The following is a 19,832-nucleotide window of genomic DNA, read 5'->3' as shown; positions in this document are numbered from 1 at the left end:
GATGTTCATTACTGGCATTCTGTTCCTCAGCCACCAGCAATGTCATTCTTATCAGCAAGGAGTAATCTTCAACAGTCATAGACAGGGATCATGGGAAATGTAGTCTTCTGTCCATCATACAGTTGGTACTAAAGGCAGCCCCAATACCTCCCAGTAACCTTGCTGCTAGGATAGTGCACTGAGGGTTAAATAAATAAATATATGATTAGTGTATTCAAAAATACTTTATCTGCCAGATTTAGAAGACAAATGTTCTCCATCCTTTAACAGTAAAACAAGTGTAACAGAGGCGCCAACAAGGCTAAAATAATTAAAATCTGCTTAAAAGGAGGGATGCAGGTGGACTCACCTCCCTCTGGAACAAAAAGACCAGCCAATAAGCCATTATAAAATAACCGTAATATTTATTGGGGACTCTCCAGGTATGCAATGCGTTTCACAGGCCAATATCCCGCTTCATCAGGCAATCAAGTTTGGAGAAACAACAATTGGTCAAAGTCTGGGACAAGCGCCTCTGTGTTCTCCATCCTTTAACCATGAGCGGCACTACACTGGTGCACGCTGGGTCACTGGCCCCCTCTGAGAATCAATGTGCCCCCCCCCAGTAGTGTACAGAGAACAGGATAGGGTCTGTAAAGAACTTTCCATGTCAGCCTACATCTATGCAGGCTTTAAGTAAACCAAGGGTCTTATCTATTTGCCATAAATACCCCACAATCCTTGCAAGATCCATTGTAATTAATGTGTCTAGATGGCACTTATATTTTCAAAAAAATCTCTCTACCTCCTTCTGATTGTATGTTCTAATATTGTCAGTCAGCAGGAAAAGTCTAAAGAAGGCTTACAAGCTGAAAGCTTTCTGTCTTTTTTTTTAAATTAGCCAATAAACTAGAGCTTGTATTTTTTTCCCCCTCCTTGCTTGTAGAGTCGTGAGACACCGGCTGGGGGCTGGAATGATTTGTCTCTGATCTGTCCACACAGGAGCAGCTTGCTAGCAAGTAAGGATTAAAGCATGCCAGCAAACTAGCCAAGTACATCTGAGGGTAACTTTTCTTCAATAACAGCATTGTAATTTAGGCAATCTGCGCTGCTCAAAAGCCTCTGAGTTCTGCTTGTGATGTTTACATTTGGTTACTATCATTGCTGAACTAGTCAGCCTTAATTTTATCACCGGTGTTAGGCCAAAAAAATATCTGAAGCACGCCATACAAATATCGATTTTGATCTCCACAATGGAACCGGGCCTGCTTTGCACACCTCAGTGTGTTGTAAACATTTCTCCCGTGCACAGAACGCAATAGCATGTCCCCACCCTCACAGATATTTGCTGTCTAAAGACAGCGCTGTACATCAGTCAGGAGCCATTTCATTGATGAGATCCCGAGCGGGTGTGGCAGATGGAACACATGTTCCCTGCCTCATGACATGCCTCTGTGTCTCCCCCACCACCACGTTATAACCCCCTGAAATTGGCAACAATAATTGTCACTAATTTCAAGGGTAATTGAGGAGAGGGATTCCCTGCTCAAAACGCCTACTAAATGCGTCCTTGCAGGATTTCCCCAGCTGCCATTGGGCAGCCGTCTCTCCCTGGCCATGCCCCCTGCCACTCCCCCGCCTCCCTGCACGCTGAGAGAGCATCTCTCTCTCCTTCCAACGCCGTGACCCCAGAGGTCACGAAAATGAAAGTGAGGAGATGCGGGCCACGAGAACGGTGAAGATGGTGGCTACCTGATCGATCTCCATTCACTTTTATGGAAATCGATCGGAAAATCGATCAGAAAAAAATCAAAATTCAGATCGGACATGTTGGAGATAATCGATCTAGCAGGTAAATCTGCCACAAAATTGTATGGTGTGTACCTAGCAATAGGCTCTTCTAGGCAAACAAAATAAAAAGTCTCTGAGCTAGGAATATGTTAGAGGAACTCCAGTGAAAATAATGTAATAAAAAAAGTGCTTCATTTTTACAATAATTATGTATAAATGATTTAGTCAGTGTTTGCCCATTGTAAAATCTTTCCTCTCCCTAATTTACATTCTGACATTTATCACATGGTGACATTTTTACTGCTGGCAAGTGATGTAGCTGCTGCATGCTTTTTTGGCAGTTGGAAACAGCTGTAAACAGTTATTTCCCACAATGCAACAAGGTTCACAGACAGGAAACTGCCAGAAGTACCTCGGTACTCAGAGCTTCTTGTGGGAGGGGTTTCACCACCATATCAGTCATACAGCGCCCCCTGATGGTCTGTTTGTGAAAAGGAATAGATTTCTCATGTAAAAGGGGGTATCAGCTACTGATTCGGATAAAGTTCAATTCTTGGTCGGAGTTTCTCTTTAATCTCTACTTGCAGTCTGGTTTTCACAATGTGAAGTTTCTCTTCGTAAGGACAGTACAGAACAAAAAGAAGAAGAAAAAAAAAATATTTGGCAGTTTAAAACATTCCACGTCAAATTGGATCCATCCATTCACCTGGCCAGCGCAGAAAGCGATACCTGCCCACCTCTCCTCCACGGCATCGATTTCCTCCTAATTATATTCACTATAATACCGAATCCCAGTTATTAAACATTCTGAGCCGTCCCTGCATTACTCTCACAATGGTGGGAGAGAAATGGATGAAGATTTAATAGCCGCCTGTTATTAGGGAATAGTAACCTCTTTCAAGGCCATTTAGGTCAGGCACAATACTAGCTGATAGAATTTATATTAATTTAGGAGGTAATGGAGGAGTTGCAGGTGGATGCTCGGGGAACAGAGAAAAAACCACAGAGACAAGACATTGCGCTTTGCTGATACATTTTTTTTATATATATATCCAGAAAATCTGAAATATAAAAAGTAAATTTTGTGTGAAACCGCTACCTATGGGAAAACATGCTGCTGTGAAGGAGAATTTGCCCCTCCCGGATTTCTGTTGTGATGGCAGATTTTTTAAACTGGTCGCGTATATAATAATTCATATTCCTGTCTATCAGCGCTGAGTATGCGGTCCGGATCAGATCCGGAAAATCCGGATAGCGAACGCTAATGTGAACCGGGCCCAACATGCGCTATTTTTTGGGTCCGGATCTCCGGCCCACCTGAGCCTGACAGCACCATCTGGAACACAGAAACCAATGGGGAACGGAAGGCACAGAACACACTGCCTACAAAAACCTGACGTTCTACCCCACTTCCTAGGCGTATCCAAGCGGCCATTTCGGATGGGGACACATGGGCCAAGCATGTCTGGAGTGGAGCAGCAGTGACAGACGTGCTGGAGCTGTTTGGCAGAATGTCGGAGGTGGAGGTGAGGCCTACAGCGGAGGAACCTGATTGTACATGTGCACCAGGTGCACCTTCTGCTGACCCCAACATTTTTTTTAAATTTCGCTATTTTTTGCCCACGGATCCGGATGGCAGCCTGATGCATGCCTGATACAAACGGACCGGATCCGGATCGGAACCGTACGGTTCTGATCAGGATCAGGTCCGTTTATTTGCCAAAACGCAAGTGTGAACGGGGCCTTGGAAAAGAGTCCGGAGTCCGGATCCGATCCGGCTCCGTACTGTACGGAACGGACACGTGTGAACGTCCGCATAGCCTTTATATTGCTATGCGGAACATACGTTCCGTTTCTACAGTATGCGGTCCGGATCAGATCCGGAAAATCCGGATAGCGAACGCTAATGTGAACCGGGCCTTAGGCTGGTCCACAACCAAACAGAAAAGCGTTTGGCTTCAGTTCCTGTCTATGCGTCACATTTTGAGCCCTGTAGGGGCACCGGACCGCCAAGCGCAACACCTGCGGGAGCTACGTGCAGCATCTGAAAAGTTTTAATCGCCCGCAATGACCACGTTGTCGCCATCAAATAGTGGGAAACACGGAGATGAACGCTCCCATCAATGCGGGTGTCCATCAATCCTGGCAGTAAACGGCATGCCCGAACGCCAGTGTGAACTGGCCCTTATACCGGCACATCCCCTATTCTACGTACAGCTAAAAGGGGGCGCGAGATGTTCCAGGGCTGGGCCGAGGCATAGGCTGGAGAGGCTCCAGCCTCAGGGCGCAGTGTAGGAGGGGGCGCACATTTCATTCAGTTGTCATTCCTAATTGTGTATGAAACAGAAAGAAATAAGAAAAGGGGATACATGGCAGTGACTGCAAGTCAGATAACTAGATATTAAGGTGTTGGGGAGGTTGTGGGCCCTGTGGCCCTCTTATTCTAATAGCAATCAGTGTGTGATGGCTGAGGTGGGAGGGATGGAGGGGCGCACTTTGGTGTCTCAGCCTTGGGTGCTGGAGGACCTTGTCCCAGCTCAATAGTTGAATATTGGTAATGTTACTGATGTTCAATTATCACATTCTCTAACCTAAACTTCCAATTAACCCTACGCCTACAGCTGAGCTGATACAGAATACTGCTGCCAGACTGGTAACCAACCAACTCCGTCACTGCCACATAACGCCAGTGCTGCACTCCCTTCACTGGCTACCTATAAAATGGAGGGTCCTATTCAAGATTGGCCTACTGACATTTAAATCACTGCATTATCTGGGCCCTGGATACATGAAAGAAATCGTACAGCTGCATAGCAATCCCTGCAATCCCAGATGCAGGGGCGTAGCAATAGGGGGTGCAGCGGTAGCGACCGCATCGGGGCCCTTGGGCCAGAGGGGCCCCGAAGGGCCCTTCCTCAACTACAGTATTAGCTCTCTATTGGTCCTGTGCTCATAATAATCACTTCTATATATACATTGAGTAGTGGTAAACATTAACAAGCACTTCCCCATCCCCTTTTTGCACCTCTGACACTGTAGTTGCCATTGTCAGGTTTTGGTGCGCCGTATCAATTGTTATGTATAGAGTGCCTGGGGGGCCCCATTGTAAAACTTGCATCGGGGCCCACAGCTCCTTAGCTACGCCACTGCCCAGATGCACAACTTCTAATAATCTAGTCATACCCTCAGTCCACCTGGAAACTTTTGGTCCCAGAGCCTTCTGTCATGCTGCTCCTACGTTATGGAACTCCTTACCTCAGCAGATCAGGACATCTCCATCTCTTGAAGTCTTTAAATCCAGACTGAAAACCCACGTGTTCAGTTTGGCATTTGCAGAAATATAATTTTTGTTGAGTGAATACTTCATCCCACTACCAACTACTGAATTTGAGAGAGCCTAAGCGCTTTGAGTCCTAAGGGAGAAAAGCGCTATAGAAATGTTATGGTTATTGTTGTTATAACCCTCTACGAAGCCTAAAATTAGCACCCCACCTACACCTAACCCCCCAGCTATAGACTAGACAAGCTCCCACCACTATTACCTAAGCCTCAGGGCCTGTAGCTGAAACCCTTTTAACCAAGCTTACCCCCCTGGCTCTCGCCTATACTGTGGCCAAACGCCATTTCCCATAACGAACCGGCAATGCACTACCGTAGTTAGCCGAGTATCCATTACAACAAACCGTCACAAGCCAGAGTCCCTGCCCTTCCAACTAGCTATTAGAGTTGAGCTGAAATTTTCGTAATTTCGCATTACTATAATTACGCATGCGAAATTTGCGATTACGATGCGAAATTAGCGTAGCGAAATTGCCATTAAAATCGTAATTGAAAATACCGTAAGCGTAATTTTCAAAGCGAAATTTCGCGTTTCGTTCATGCCGTAATTTCGCATTAAACGCTACCGTAATTTCGCGTTAAACAGTAACGCTCCGTATAATATAAAAAAGCCGCCGACTTTAAGGGTTAATAGCAAAGCCCCCTTAAATGCTAAGAGCCTCAAATTTGGAGAATATATTAAGGAGATCAGGAGGAATAAGAGGAAAAAAATTTTTTTCAAAAAGACCTTATAGTTTTTGAGAAAATCGATGTTAAAGTTTCAAAGTAAAAATGTATACATTTAAAAACCCGCCGACTTTAACGGTTAATAGCAAAGCCTGCTTAAAGTTTAGGAACACCAAATTCCTAGGGTATATTAAGGGGATCAGTGGGAATAAGAGGAAAAATTTTTTTTTTCAAAAAGACCTTATAGTTTTTGAGAAAATCGATTTTTAAGTTTCAAGGGCAAAAATGTCTTTTAAATGCGGAAAATGTCAGGTTTTTTGCACAGGTAACAATAGTGTATTATTTTCATAGATTCCCCCAAGTGGGAAGAGTTTTACTTACTTCGTTCTGAGTGTGGGAAATATAAAAAAAAAACGACGTGGGGTCCCCCCTCCCAGACCTCTTTAACCCCTTGTCCCCCATGCAGGCTGGGATAGCCAGAATGCGGAGCACCGGCCGCGTGGGGCTCCGCACCCTGACTATACCAGCCCGCATGGTCCATGGATTGGGGGGTCTCGGAAGGGGAGGGGCAGCCAATCTTTCCCCTCCCCCTCCGAGCCCTTGTCCAATCCAAGGACAAGGGGCTCTTCTCCACCTCCGATGGGCGGTGGAGGTGGAGGCCGCGATTTCCTGGGTGGGGGGTTCATGGTGGAATCTGGGAGTCCCCTTTAAAAAGGGGTCCCCCAGATGCCCACCCCCCCTCCCAGGAGAAATGAGTATAGAGCTACTTGTACCCCTTACCCATTTCCTTTAAGAGTTAAAAGTAAATAAACACACAAACACATAGAAAAAGTATTTTAATTGAACAAAAAACATAACCACGAAAAAAGTCCTTTAATATTCTTAATTAACCATTAATACTTACCTGTCCCTTTAAATAAATGATCCCACGCAATATCCTCGGAAATGTTCTATCAGTTACAATGTAACAAAGTTATTACAATGTAACAACTTTGTTACATTGTAACCACGCCGCACCCGACGTCACTCGCCGCTCAGCCGCCGCATACGCGTCCGTGCAGGACGCTAAGTCCCTGCAGCTCCCGCTGTCCACCCCGCCCACATCTGTCACCCACATGTCACCCACATGTGGGTGACATGTGGGAGAGGCGGGGAGGGCAGCGGAGCCGGCGGGGACTTAGCGTCCTGCACGGACCCGACAGAGCTCTGAGCTATATAGCTCAGAGCTCTCTAAAGCATCTTTGTATTTGGGCTCCAAGGAGCCCCATTGGTCCTTAGCAGACCAATGGGGTTCCTTCAGGAACCCCATTGGTCTGCTAAGGACCAATGGGGCTCCTTGGAGCCCAAATACAAAGATGCTTTCGAGAGCTCTGAGCTATAGCTCAGAGCTCTGTCGGGTCCTGCAGCACAGACGCGGCGGCGGCGGCGGCGAGTGACGTCGGGTGCGGCGTAGTTACAATGTAACAAAGTTGTTACATTGTAATAACTTTGTTACATTGTAACTGATAGAACATTTCCGAGGATATTGCGTGGGATCATTTATTTAAAGGGACAGGTAAGTATTAATGGTTAATTAAGAATATTAAAGGACTTTTTTCGTGGTTATGTTTTTTGTTCAATTAAAATACTTTTTCTATGTGTTTGTGTGTTTATTTACTTTTAACTCTTAAAGGAAATGGGTAAGGGGTACAAGTAGCTCTATACTCATTTCTCCTGGGAGGGGGGGTGGGCATCTGGGGGACCCCTTTTTAAAAGGGACTCCCAGATTCCACCATGAACCCCCCACCCAGGAAATCGCGGCCTCCACCTCCACCGCCCATCGGAGGTGGAGAAGAGCCCCTTGTCCTTGGATTGGACAAGGGCTCGGAGGGGGAGGGGAAAGCTTGGCTGCCCCTCCCCTTCCGAGACCCCCCAATCCATGGACCATGCGGGCTGGTATAGTCAGGGTGCGGAGCCCCACGCGGCCGGTGCTCCGCATTCTGGCTATCCCAGCCTGCATGGGGGACAAGGGGTTAAAGAGGTCTGGGAGGGGGGACCCCACGTCGTTTTTTTTTTATATTTCCCACACTCAGAACAAAGTAAGTAAAACTCTTCCCACTTGGGGGAATCTATGAAAATAATACACTATTGTTACCTGTGCAAAAAAAACTGACATTTTCCGCATTTAAAAGACATTTTTGCCCTTGAAACTTAAAAATCGATTTTCTCAAAAACTATAAGGTCTTTTTGTAAAAAATTTTTTTCCTCTTATTCCCACTGATCCCCTTAATATACCCTAGGAATTTGGTGTTCCTAAACTTTAGCAGGCTTTGCTATTAACCGTTAAAGTCGGCGGGTTTTTAAATGTATACATTTTTACTTTGAAACTTTAACATCGATTTTCTCAAAAACTAGAAGGTCTTTTTGAAAAAAATTTTTTTCCTCTTATTCCTCCTGATCTCCTTAATATATTCTCTAAATTTGAGGCTCTTAGCATTTAAGGGGGCTTTGCTATTAACCCTTAAAATCGGCGGCTTTTTTATATTATACGGAGCGTTACTGTTTAACGCGAAATTACGGTAGCGTTTAATGCGAAATTACGGCATGAACAAATAACCATTGTAATGCGAAAATTACGCGAAAATTACGCTTACGCGAAATTTCGCGAAATCCTTCTTCATTACGATTATGTACTTACGGCCATAATCGTAATTACACTAATTACGCGAAATTTCGCGAAATCGTAATTAGGTCATTACGCTCATCTCTACTAGCTATACTATAGCTGAGCGGCCATTACATCAAAATCGCCGCTAGCCAGAGTCCCTGCACTGCCACTAGCTTGTATTTGGCTATATAATAGCCCGTCACCAGCACCCAAAATAAAACACTCTGTGCCGCCATAGCTGCAAATGGCATTGTTGTTAATAACAGTGGCCAAATCATCAGGCACACCTCATGTCAGGGGCCTAGCAATAGGGGTTGCAGAGGTTGCGCCCACATCCGGGCCCTTGGGCCAAAGGGGGACCCCACGTCGTTTTTTTTTTATATTTCCCACACTCAGAACGAAGTAAGTAAAACTCTTCCCACTTGGGGGAATCTATGAAAATAATACACTATTGTTACCTGTGCAAAAAAAACTGACATTTTCCGCATTTAAAAGACATTTTTGCCCTTGAAACTTAAAAATCGATTTTCTCAAAAACTATAAGGTCTTTTTGTAAAAAAATTTTTTCCTCTTATTCCCACTGATCCCCTTAATATACCCTAGGATGGGCCCTCCCTCAACTGCAGTATTATCTCTCTATTGGTCCTGTGCTCATAATAATGATTTCTATAGATATTTTGAATAGTGGTAATGATTAACAAACTGCTACCCATCCCCTTCTTGCACCTCTGACACTATAGTTGCCATTGGCAGGTTTTGGTGCGTCGTATCAATTGTTGCATATTGAGTGTTGGGGGCCCCAATGTAAGACTTGCATCGGGGCCCACAGCTTCTTAGCTTCGCCACTGCCTCATGTCCATACCTGTTATGTTTATGCCCTAAGACACACTACGATGGGTGAAAGGGGCAGATTGAAGGGTAGCAGAAAGAAAGAGTGTCGGCTGCTAGTGGACGATAAGGGCACTGCCATAGACTAATGCAATTATCGTTAATACGGCGGGAAAAGCAGAAAAAAGGGCGCTCAATAAATATAACAACATTAGAACATTAAGGTTTTTGAAGTATAATATCGTTTTAGAAGCTTGCAACGTTCTAGTTTTTGTCATATTTCGTTTGTATGTACAGATTTTACGTTATCACAGATATTATCATTTCCATGTGTAAAAGGGTGTTTCTGCAGAGGGAGTGGTTAGGGTTAGGCAACACCGGGGGGGGGGGGGGGGGAGGGGGTAGGCATTGGAGGTGGGGAGGTTAGGCGTAGGCACCACCGGGGGGGGGGGTTAGGGTTAGGCACCACCAGGTGGGGTTAGGGTTAGGCACCCCCGGGGATGTGGTTAGGGTTAGGCAACACCGGGGGGGGGGGGGGGGGGAGGGGGTAGGCATTGGAGGTGGGGGAGGTTAGGCGTAGGCACCACCGGGGGGGGGGGTTAGGGTTAGGCACCACCAGGTGGGGTTAGGGTTAGGCACCCCCGGGGATGTGGTTAGGGTTAGGCAACACCGGGGGGGGGAGGGGGTGTAGGCAGGGGAGGTGGGGAGGTTAGGCGTAGGCACCACCGGGGGGGAGGCAATAGGCAACACCGGGGGGGGGGGGGGGTAGGCATTGGAGGTGGGGAGGTTAGGCGTAGGCACCACTGGGGGGGGGGGGGGGCTAGGGCTAGGCACCACCAGGTGGGGTTAGGGTTAGGCACCCCCGGGGATGTGGTTAGGGTTAGGCAACACCGGGGGGGGGGGGGGTGTAGGCGGGGGAGGTGGGGAGGTTAGGCGTAGGCACCACCGGGGGGAGGTTAGGGTTAGGCACCACCAGGTGGGGTTAGGGTTAGGCACCCCCGGGGATGTGGTTAGGGTTAGGCACCAGCAGGGGAGGGTTCTGTGTGAGAGTAGGGTTGGGTATTGTTGAATTACAGTACAATTTTTAATGTTAATATATTTTCGTTATCAACTCCTGTCTGTTTTAAAACCGTATTTATCATTAAATTCCAGTAACGATATTTATCAATACTGTGATTTCGGTATCCACCAGCGCCATTTCGTTATCCAGCCGGGCCCATTTTTTCCTGGCGCCCTTTTTTCATGCACGCGATTGAAGCCACCAATTATTGAACATATTAAACAAAGCATTTCATCATTCCAAAAATATACCCCGTTGCTCGCCCACTACGGACATACATAATGAACTAGAGAATCCATACCACAGTAATACTATATTGATTAAATCCTAAAAAAGGATCATAACTTGGTCCACTCAGTTTAAGAACACAGTCATAAAACAAATACCGTATGATGAATGGCTATTTCAGTATATTAGATAAAGCACAATATCCCATCCTTTTAATGGGCCCAGCCTATGGCAAGCCCCAATCCACATCTTTTTAGATGGCTTAGATTTGGGGATAGAAACCAAACAGTCTTTAGTGTAAACCAAGGCTGGTTCAGAAAGGGGTTCTTATTAAAGGAGGTAAAATAAACTAATGAAATAAACAATTGTATCTATCCTCCTACTCATAAAAATGACTTTTTAAGATATTCCAGTTTTATTTTATATTTAACCAGCCTGGCGGTATGGACGAGCTCAGCTCGTCCATTACTGCCGGAGGCTGCCGCTCAGGCCCTGCTTGGCCGATTTTAATCAAATAAAAAGGAGCACACGCAGCCGGCACTTTGCCAGCCGCGTGTGCTACCTGATCGCCGCCGCAGCGCGGCAATCCACCACGTGCAGCGGCGAAATATGGTCCCCCCAGCCGCCCAAGCCCGGCGCAGCCTGACCAAACAGTTACGCCCAGCGCTTAGGGCTGGATCGGAGGCAGCTGACGTCAGGACGTCGGCTGACGTCCATGACGTCACTCCGCTCATCGCCATGGCGACAAGGTAAGCATAACAAGAAGGGCCACTCATCTCGGCCTTTCTTGTTTAGGAGCGCCCTCTAGTGGGCTTTCATGCAGCCAACTTTCAGTTGGCTGCATGCAATAGTTTTTTTTTTATTAAAAAAAAAAAAACAGTCCGGTCACCAGCCTGGCGATCTTAATAGAACGCCAGGCTGGTTAAATCTACTTTTAAGTTTTTACTGTTTTGTTGTTTTTGCTCAATGACACATTCATTGAAGTATGCTAGAGCTAAAATCTATGAACTATTGACCCTTTGTATCTCTTTCCTGCTCTCAAAAGCCATTTTCTGCTAGGAAAGTGTTTTATAGTTGGAATTTTTTTTATCAGTGAGAGTCACACTGTAGTCTGACCCAGTCCTGAGTCAGACAGGAACTGCCACTTACATACCTGATGTCTAACTCCTTCAGGCAGAGAAGGAAAAAAAGGAACACAACGTAGTTATTGGTGTGTACAATACTGTACATACCCATGTCTATCTCATCATGTCACATGTCGCCTCAGGTGTCCTTTAATGAGATGCTAGTAATTCCGAAGTTGATCCAAAGTGGATGTTAATTTTATGTAAATACAGGTAGCTTGGAAATAGACCAATCAAGATGCAGGAGGTTCTGCTGCCACTTCCTTCGTGGTGACCTGTTTGTGCGAGTAGTCATTTGACGAGGACTCTATGGGCCCGATTCACTAAAGCGTGCTAACACTTAGCATGACGGTGATAAGCCGATTTGCACGTGATTTCATGCGCGTAAAAGTTTACGGAAAGGTATGCGCAAATGGCGTTACGCTTAACGCGCAAAGTATCGTTATCACGTGTTAAGTATCATTATCACGTGAAGTCACTGCAGATCACGCGAACGGTATGTAGATAATGAATTATTACTGTATACAGTACATTGCGCGACACACGTTAAACTTTGCGCGCGCCGTATTACATTAACTCACATGTTTATGTAAGCACCATAGCTGATTTCATTGGCAAACTATCTTATGATTGCGTGAAGCGCCATAGCTTTTAATGGCATTCCGCACTTAGCGCGTGAAGTGTAACGCCGTTCGAACGATAAAACTTAACACGTGAATGGTGGAAACTGTTCGCGCGCATAATGCTTTGCGTTCTCGTTTGCGCATGCAAAGCCTTTACACGAGATAACGGAGTGATCCCTTCCCAGGGCTGAGCCGAGGCAGAGGCGAGAGAGGCTCCAGCCTCAGGGCGCAGTGTAGGAGGGGCCGCACAACTCACTCAGCTATCATTCCCGTATTGTGTTTGAAGCAGAGAGAAATAAGAAAAGGGGATACATGGCAGTGACTGCAAGCCAGATAACTAGAGATTAAGGTGTTGGGGGCTCTGGGACGCCTCTTATGGCCCATACTCACGGGCAACCAAAACTGCATGTCGCTAGCACATGGGAGCGTGTGCGCGACAGTTCGGCGACAGCTCGTCGCCACATCCCTCCGCATACACACTGCGGAAGAGGGACTAGTGGCGCGACGGAAGCTGTCGCTGACATTCCTCCTCCCCGCCGGAAACTCAGTGCGCCGGCTATGGGGTTGCTGTCGCTAGTCCGCATACACACGCGGACTAGCGACAGTTGCGGCGAAGTTGCGGCGGCAACTGTCGCTAGGCGATTGACCGGTTCAATCGCCTGGCGACATCAGCGGCGAACGACGGTTCGGGGGGCGCGCCCATGCAACGCCTCATACTCGCGCGCCGCAACACGCGCGCGCCGCGTGTTGCGGCGACAATTGTAGCCCGTGAGTATGGGCCATTAGTCTAATAGCAATCAGTATGTGTGACGACTGGGGTGGGAGGGATGGAAGGGCGCACTTTGGTGTCTCAGCCTTGGGTGCTAAAGGACCTTGTTGCTGCTCTGACTTCTCTCACACTTCTTTGTAGCCACTCCCCCTCGCGCTCCTCTCCTATCATCTTCTTGCACGCCGTGTGCCATCACATGATAGGCAGGAAAAAGGGAGTAACAGCAGATGGCTTAACAGAGGAGAAACAGGCTTGGTGCTGAAGGAGGTAATTATTTTTCAAATCTGCATTGGATAATTAATTTCATGGTGCTTGCAGCCCACACATTATATTTGGGTGGGAGGGGTAATGGGGCCCCCTATAATTTAAAGGGGTAGGCAAGGAAGAATGGCAGCACTTATTACATGTTATATATGTCCCTTCCCCTGGGGGGGGGGGGGTGTCACTTGAAAGGGGGGCGTGTAGAGGAGAGAAGGAGGTGTAGGACTGGGTGACCCCATGATTTGTAGGAGTGACCCTGTTCCCCATCTTAAATCTAGGTCAATTTAGATCCACTTAAATGCATTCCCTCTATGTTTTTGGTATTTTTTGGACAGTTTAAAAAATGTTACTTTTTTTTTTTTTTTGTAAGTGTTTTCCTTACAGCACCTTTGTTAGGACACAAGGGGGACAGAGGGACACAGGGAGACACAAGAGGTACAAAGGGGGCATAAGTCACAAGATGCCCCTTCACCATGGATGCACCAGGTTTAATATTTTTTTTTCCTTAGTTTTTGTCCTCTAAACTTAGGTGCGTCTTATGGTCAGGAGCGCCTTATAGTCTAAAAAATACGGTATATGAAAAGGGTGTCCAAACAGAACAGGACCTCTGATATGTGGCCATTCTTTTAGAACATGCCTTTTGACAAAACCTTCATTATCTGCCACGTTTGTGTTCAGAGTGCCCGAAACCCCGGATATTGGAGGTTCCCTTTACCCAGAAGCAAAGGCTAGAGCAGTTGCTTTATCCAGTATCATCTCCCACCACAGTACAGGTATATGCATCTTTCTCCTGTACCCCCCTCTCCATCCATGCTTCACATGTAGCCTCCTCTACTGAAAGTGGGGCAAATCCCTCCATGGCTTCTTTCTAACACCACATTTTGTCCTCCACCCATTAGCAGGTGAGTGCTAAAGGCCCTACCTAATATTTAGGAAGACCCCTTAAAGGGCGTTTTTCTCTTCTCTGAAGATTCAATTCAAGGCCCTTCTTAGAAAGAAAACAACTTTTTTTGCTAATTGCAAATGTTAAAAAAATGCACTAAGAACAATTGTTAGGGGTACTTCCAGTAAGTTTGGAAAAAACAGCAGTGCTGTCACAGCAACTCACCAACAAACTCCATGCAGAATCTCACACTCCATGCAGTATGAGCCAACATTCCAAAAATTGAGATTCCACGGAAATAGCTCTTCCACCAAATCCCACTGTAGGTCTTAGATCGTCCCTTGTTCAGCTCTTGCTTTCTATCTTCTATCACACTCTCAGCAAAGTGGTGGGGGTAAAGTTAAAGAGGGGGTACCTCAGTAGGTTTATCTTGTCTATTTATTGATAAAACAGGATGGTTCTCCACTGAGAGTCATTCCCCAAGTCTGATGTCCCCATCTGTATCCCGATTATTCATACAAAATAAATGGGATACAGTTGGGGACATCAGACTTGGAGAAGGACTTAGGAGTACTCATCGACAAGTTAAATATTCATATTGAATGCCAAGCTGCTGCAGCTAAAGCTAATAAAATTTTTGAATGCATTAATTAATTACTCTCTAGTAATTCCACATCTGGAATATGGAATTCAGTTCTGGGCACCACATTACAGGAAAGATATTGCAGTTTTAGAGCAGGTGCAGAGACGGGCAACAAAATTGATAGGAGGGATGGAAGGTTTCACTTACCAAGAAAGGTTAAATAAACTGGGTTTATTTAGTCTAGAGAAAATACACCTTAGAAGGGATCTAATTAACATGTATAAATACATCAGAGGGCAATATAAAAGCTTAGCGGATGAGCTTTTCGTCCCTAGGCCAAAGGACTAGAGGACATATTCTGCACATGGAAGAAAAAAGTTTAGCCATTTATTTAGGAAAGGGTTCTTGACAGTAAGAGTGATTAAGATGTGAAATGCATTGTCACAGGAAGTAGTTATGGCAAAAGCTATATTAGCATTTAAAGGGGGCTTAGATGCTTTCCTTGCATTGAAAGACATCCATGGCTATAATTACTAGGTAATGTCCAGTGGTGTTGATCCAGGGATTTTATCTAATTGCCATCTGGAGTTGGGAGGAATTTTTTTTCCCTTTTGGGGATAATTGGCCCATGCCTTGTAAGGGTTTAAACCTTCCTCTGGATCAACAGGGATATGTGAGGAAGCAGGCTGGTGGTGTACTTTGTTTTCTGGTTGAACTCGAACGTATCTCTTTTTTCAACCCAAATAACTATGTAACTATGTAACAGTCAGGTGGTACTTCGATAGAATAATACAGCATCGTTGCCAGCTCTCAACCCGACTAGTTTCGCCCTCTCAGCATCATCCGTTGTATTTAAGAAATTCCCAGAAATTAGCTTAAAGTGACTCTGTAACAAAAATTACAACGTTTTTTCTACCATTCTACAAGTTCCTAAACCTATTCTAATCTGTTCTGGCTCACTGCAGCACTTTGTACTATTACGGTCTCTGTAATAAATCAATGTATCTTTCCCCTGTCAGACTTGTCGGCCTGTGTCTGGAAGGCTGCCAACTCTTCCGTGCTGGTCTGTTCCTCTATGCACACTCCAGTGTGTGTTTTATTTACATAAGCCAGCAGCTTTTCTGTGTGATGATCCGCTCAGCTGGCTGCACAGGCAGACAGCTGTTTGTCCATTCCTCTAGTCTGTGGGCTGCAGGTCTCTGGAACAGAGACCTGTCTTTCCATTGCAAGTTTCTGTTCTGTTCTCTTGCTGGGGAATTTGCATACATTCGTTATGCAAATCCCCTACCTGCCTTCTTTGATGACTGGCACTATAAGAGCTTTATGTTTCCCAGAATGCTTCGCTGGTCATTTCCCTTCCATGCTCAGTTCCTGATGGACACTGCTGGAGTGTCAGCCATTGCTATCTAGTATAGTTAATTCCTGGGGGTTGCTTTAGGCTCCCCTTCTAGCCCAGTCAGGTTGTATTGCCTGTTCTGTCTTGTCTTGCCTGTTTGCCATTGTCCTGTCCCTATGGTGGTTGACAGGAAATGGTTCTGATCTCTGTTCTTGGAGTATAGCTGGTGCAGCGGTTGCTACCAGCTATCTCTTCTGTTCTGTCTTCTGGGATCGCGCTAGCTACTTTGTGCTAGCGCTGGGGATCCTTCTGTTCTGTCTCCTGGGATCGCGCTAGCTACTTTGTGCGAGCGCTGGGGATCCTTCTGTTCTGTCTTGTCGGTCGCGATTGCGCTGTCACCAGCGGCGGTTGATAGCGAATCGTTCTGTCTTGCTGAGATCGCACTAGCCGCTAGCGTTAGCGGCTGTGGATCTTTCTGATCTGTGTTCCTGCTTGGATCACACTTGCTCTGGCGGAAGAGCGGTGGATCCTTCCTGCCTAGTTCTTGTTTTTCGTGTGTCTGTCTTGTCCGCTGCGCTTGCTACAGGCTCGGTGAGGTAACCGTTAAGCAAGCGCTCGCGTCCCCTGTTTCATGTTTGTCTGTTTATGGTTAGTTAGGCGTGCTTGTCTCTATTGTGCTTATCACGTGGAGATCGCGCATGACCGCGTGCACTGTTGCGAATGAGTGCGGTGTTCGCGGTTAGCTAGCGTTGTTGTTTTCCATATCTCCTTATTGTATTTGCTGTGCCTTTGCTACCCTCGTATTCTATTCTGTTCTGCCTTGTGTCACGTCTCGCGATCGCACCTCTCGCGATCGCGTTCCTATTTCGTATCTGCTGTTGTGTGTGCGCGGTCGCGGAGTGGCGACTGGATTGGCGCACACACATACAACCTATCCCTTTTGCTCAATCTCATTTGCAATCGCCTCTCTTGCGATTGCGTTCTGCGCTTCGTACAATTCCTGTCTGGCACTTGTGGAGGTACAGAGGATTGGTTCCTCTGCGCTCCCCAGCGCCATCTGCCGACAGGAATTTCCCTCTACAGGTGCGTAGCACCTTTTGCTGGGTTCCTGCAAATTATACGCTTGTGGAGGATCTCCGCCGTGTCAGCGCACGCGTTGTGCGCTGATCACGGGGAAAGTTCCACAATCGTGACATTCTGCTATCTTATCAGTGATAGAAGAGAGCTGGATAAAAATCCTCCTCTGTTAGGCTGTGAAAGTAGCTGGCTGACACATACTGAGGAATTACAAACACAGGCACAAGCAGAGCTGTCTGCAGGAAGCCTGTAATGTTCAGTGCATGAGAGAAGAAGGGGACAGAAGGTAAACACACAAATGATCTTTTGAGATTCAAAAGGAAAGCTGTATACAGCCTGCTTGTGTATGGATGTATTTTCTATGTGTGGACATATTGTACATCAATCTACTTCCTGTTTTGGTGGCCATTTTGTTTGTTTATAAACAAACTATTTAAAACTGTTTTTGACTACTTTTAATGCGGCGGGGAGCATCGAAATTGTGACAGAGGGGAATAGGAGATGTCCCCTAACACACTGGTATGTTTACTTTTGTGCGATTTTAACAATACAGATTCTCTTTAAGTGGTTCTGCTCTCAACCAGCATAAAATTGCCCCTCTCCAGCACTGTAAAAATGTTTTTTTTTCTTATTTCCAACAGAAATGCCAGCCGGCGGCCGCATGTCGCCGCACCGGAGCGCGCACACCCGCCCGCCCCCTGGCCTCGTCTTCCTCCTGCTCTAAAGTCCATGCGCGGTACGCAAAAACACGGACACGGACAGCAGGAGGAGGACACAGCACACTGTTAGAGGGGTTTCACCATAATATTAGCCAAACGGATCACCGAGGACGAGGTGAAGTTTAATCCTGATTTCTTTAAATACACAATGGTGCATCTTCACTAGGCCGGAGTCCTGCTTTAAAAAGGCATCCAGAGACGTGACTGGATCATTGAAGATGCCACCCAAAGCGGTCACTGCAGATGGATTTTATTTAGCATTGAGAATACCTTGCAGATCCCAGCCCTGTCAGTAATCCGTACTAGAGCAGGCTATCAGATCGTCCATTTTGCTTCACGTCAGCAATTTGGTTATGTATATCCTGAGAAAAGTATTCAATTCTCGTGATTTTTTCCCCTTTCTTCTTTTCCAAGGTAAAAGCTGAACTGTCCTCTCCAGCGATGACAGCAGATAAAGAGTGAGACGTTGGCGCCAAAGCTCGAATGACAGCCAAAAGTTATTCCTGTACTTAACTCGATAATGCTCGGTGCGAGAGAGCAATTTGTCGCGGGCTCCCTACCAATTGCACGCCGCTTTCTATTAGGAGCCACATAGATAAACGGCTAATAGATTCCTGTGACACTACCCAACGTATAAATTAAGCGGAATTTAACAGAACGCCTCGCGGTGGAGACGGGCCATAACTCAGGGCGGAATTAACTTAAAGTTTCCTCCGTGGATGAGGGTCTTATTGCTTTTCAGTCAAGATTGTCTCTTAACAGTCTGTGTCGGAGTCATAAAACAGCCGGCTCTGTTCCTGTTTGTAGCTCTCTCCGCAGGCCACCTACTAAATGCCCTTTATTGTGGATCAGTCTCATTCCTCCGCCTTGCTTTTTCCGAGCCATGGATCACGGCGACGCACGCCGACTGGCAGCTGCTAAAAAGCCCAACGAGAGGAGAAACATTTACAGCTTAATCTCCGATAGTTTGGAAAGGGGTGAGATTTTTGTTTGTTTGTTTGTTTTTATTGGTGTTTGTGTTTCCATTGGAGAGAATTTCTCGTGCTCTCTGTATTGGTGGTGTCAATACATTTTTGTACAATGGGGAACAATTAAGGCTCCCACAATTTTTTTGTTCTGCTATAAAACCCAGTCATTCACTCCACCAGGATTCATGTTGATTCAGTATTGGCAGAGAGGGGCTTCCGAGTAGAAAGCCATTCGAAAAACGGGCATAACTAGAAGTCAATAGGAACCCCTGCAAGAATCCCTCTGTGCTCCTCTCTTGCATCTATTACTGGCAGCTGCGGCAGCAGCTATGCATACCTCACTTCACCGTCAGAGGTTCCGATCTCTAAGGGCTTCACACTACTTCCTGTTAAAACAGGAAGTAGTGTGTAGCCCTTAGGAATCGGAACCTCCGGCGGTGAATGGAGGTATGTATAGCTGCCGCCGCAGCAGCTGCCAGTAATAGATGCAAGAGAGGAGCACAGAGGGCAGAGCCCGGGTGCAGGGGCTGCTTCCCCTATTGTTATGCCCCTGATTCGAAAATCGAAATTAAAATGAGGCTTAATTAATGCAGGTGTGAGCACGGGAGACGGGGGGTTACTTACCCAGAAGTCCGTCAGCTTCTACGCGTCTCACTCCACTCGGACGCGACCAATGGGATGCGTTGCACGACTTACTACTGCACTTCCTCTTTCTGGCTTAAAGGAGGAAGTGCGGTAGTGAGTTATGGAACGCGTCCCATAGGTCGCATGCAAGTGGATTGAGACGCATAGAAGCAGACGGACTTCTGGGTAAGTAACCCCCTGTCTCCCGTGCTCACACCTGCATTAAGCCTCATTTTAATTTCAGTTTCGAATGGCTTCCTACTTGGAAGCCCATCTCTGAGTATTGGTGTTGAATTGTCTGACAGATCGATCACCCAGTGTATTGCT

The 19,832-nt window shown here is 46.4% G+C and overlaps 1 long non-coding RNA gene across 1 annotated transcript in view; it reads right to left on the bottom strand.

Moving 5' to 3' along the window:
• The window catches only part of LOC137538755 (uncharacterized), a 353,414-nt gene that overhangs the window by 161,266 nt on the left and 172,316 nt on the right, over nt 1-19,832 (bottom strand). The gene's annotated exons all lie outside the window — the stretch shown is intronic.

The sequence above is a fragment of the Hyperolius riggenbachi genome, chromosome 11 (genome assembly GCF_040937935.1).
Source record: "Hyperolius riggenbachi isolate aHypRig1 chromosome 11, aHypRig1.pri, whole genome shotgun sequence".
Classification (NCBI taxonomy): domain Eukaryota; kingdom Metazoa; phylum Chordata; class Amphibia; order Anura; family Hyperoliidae; genus Hyperolius; species Hyperolius riggenbachi.
The sequence above is the reverse complement of the archived record's forward strand: the minus strand, read 5'-3'. Positions and strand labels throughout refer to the sequence as shown.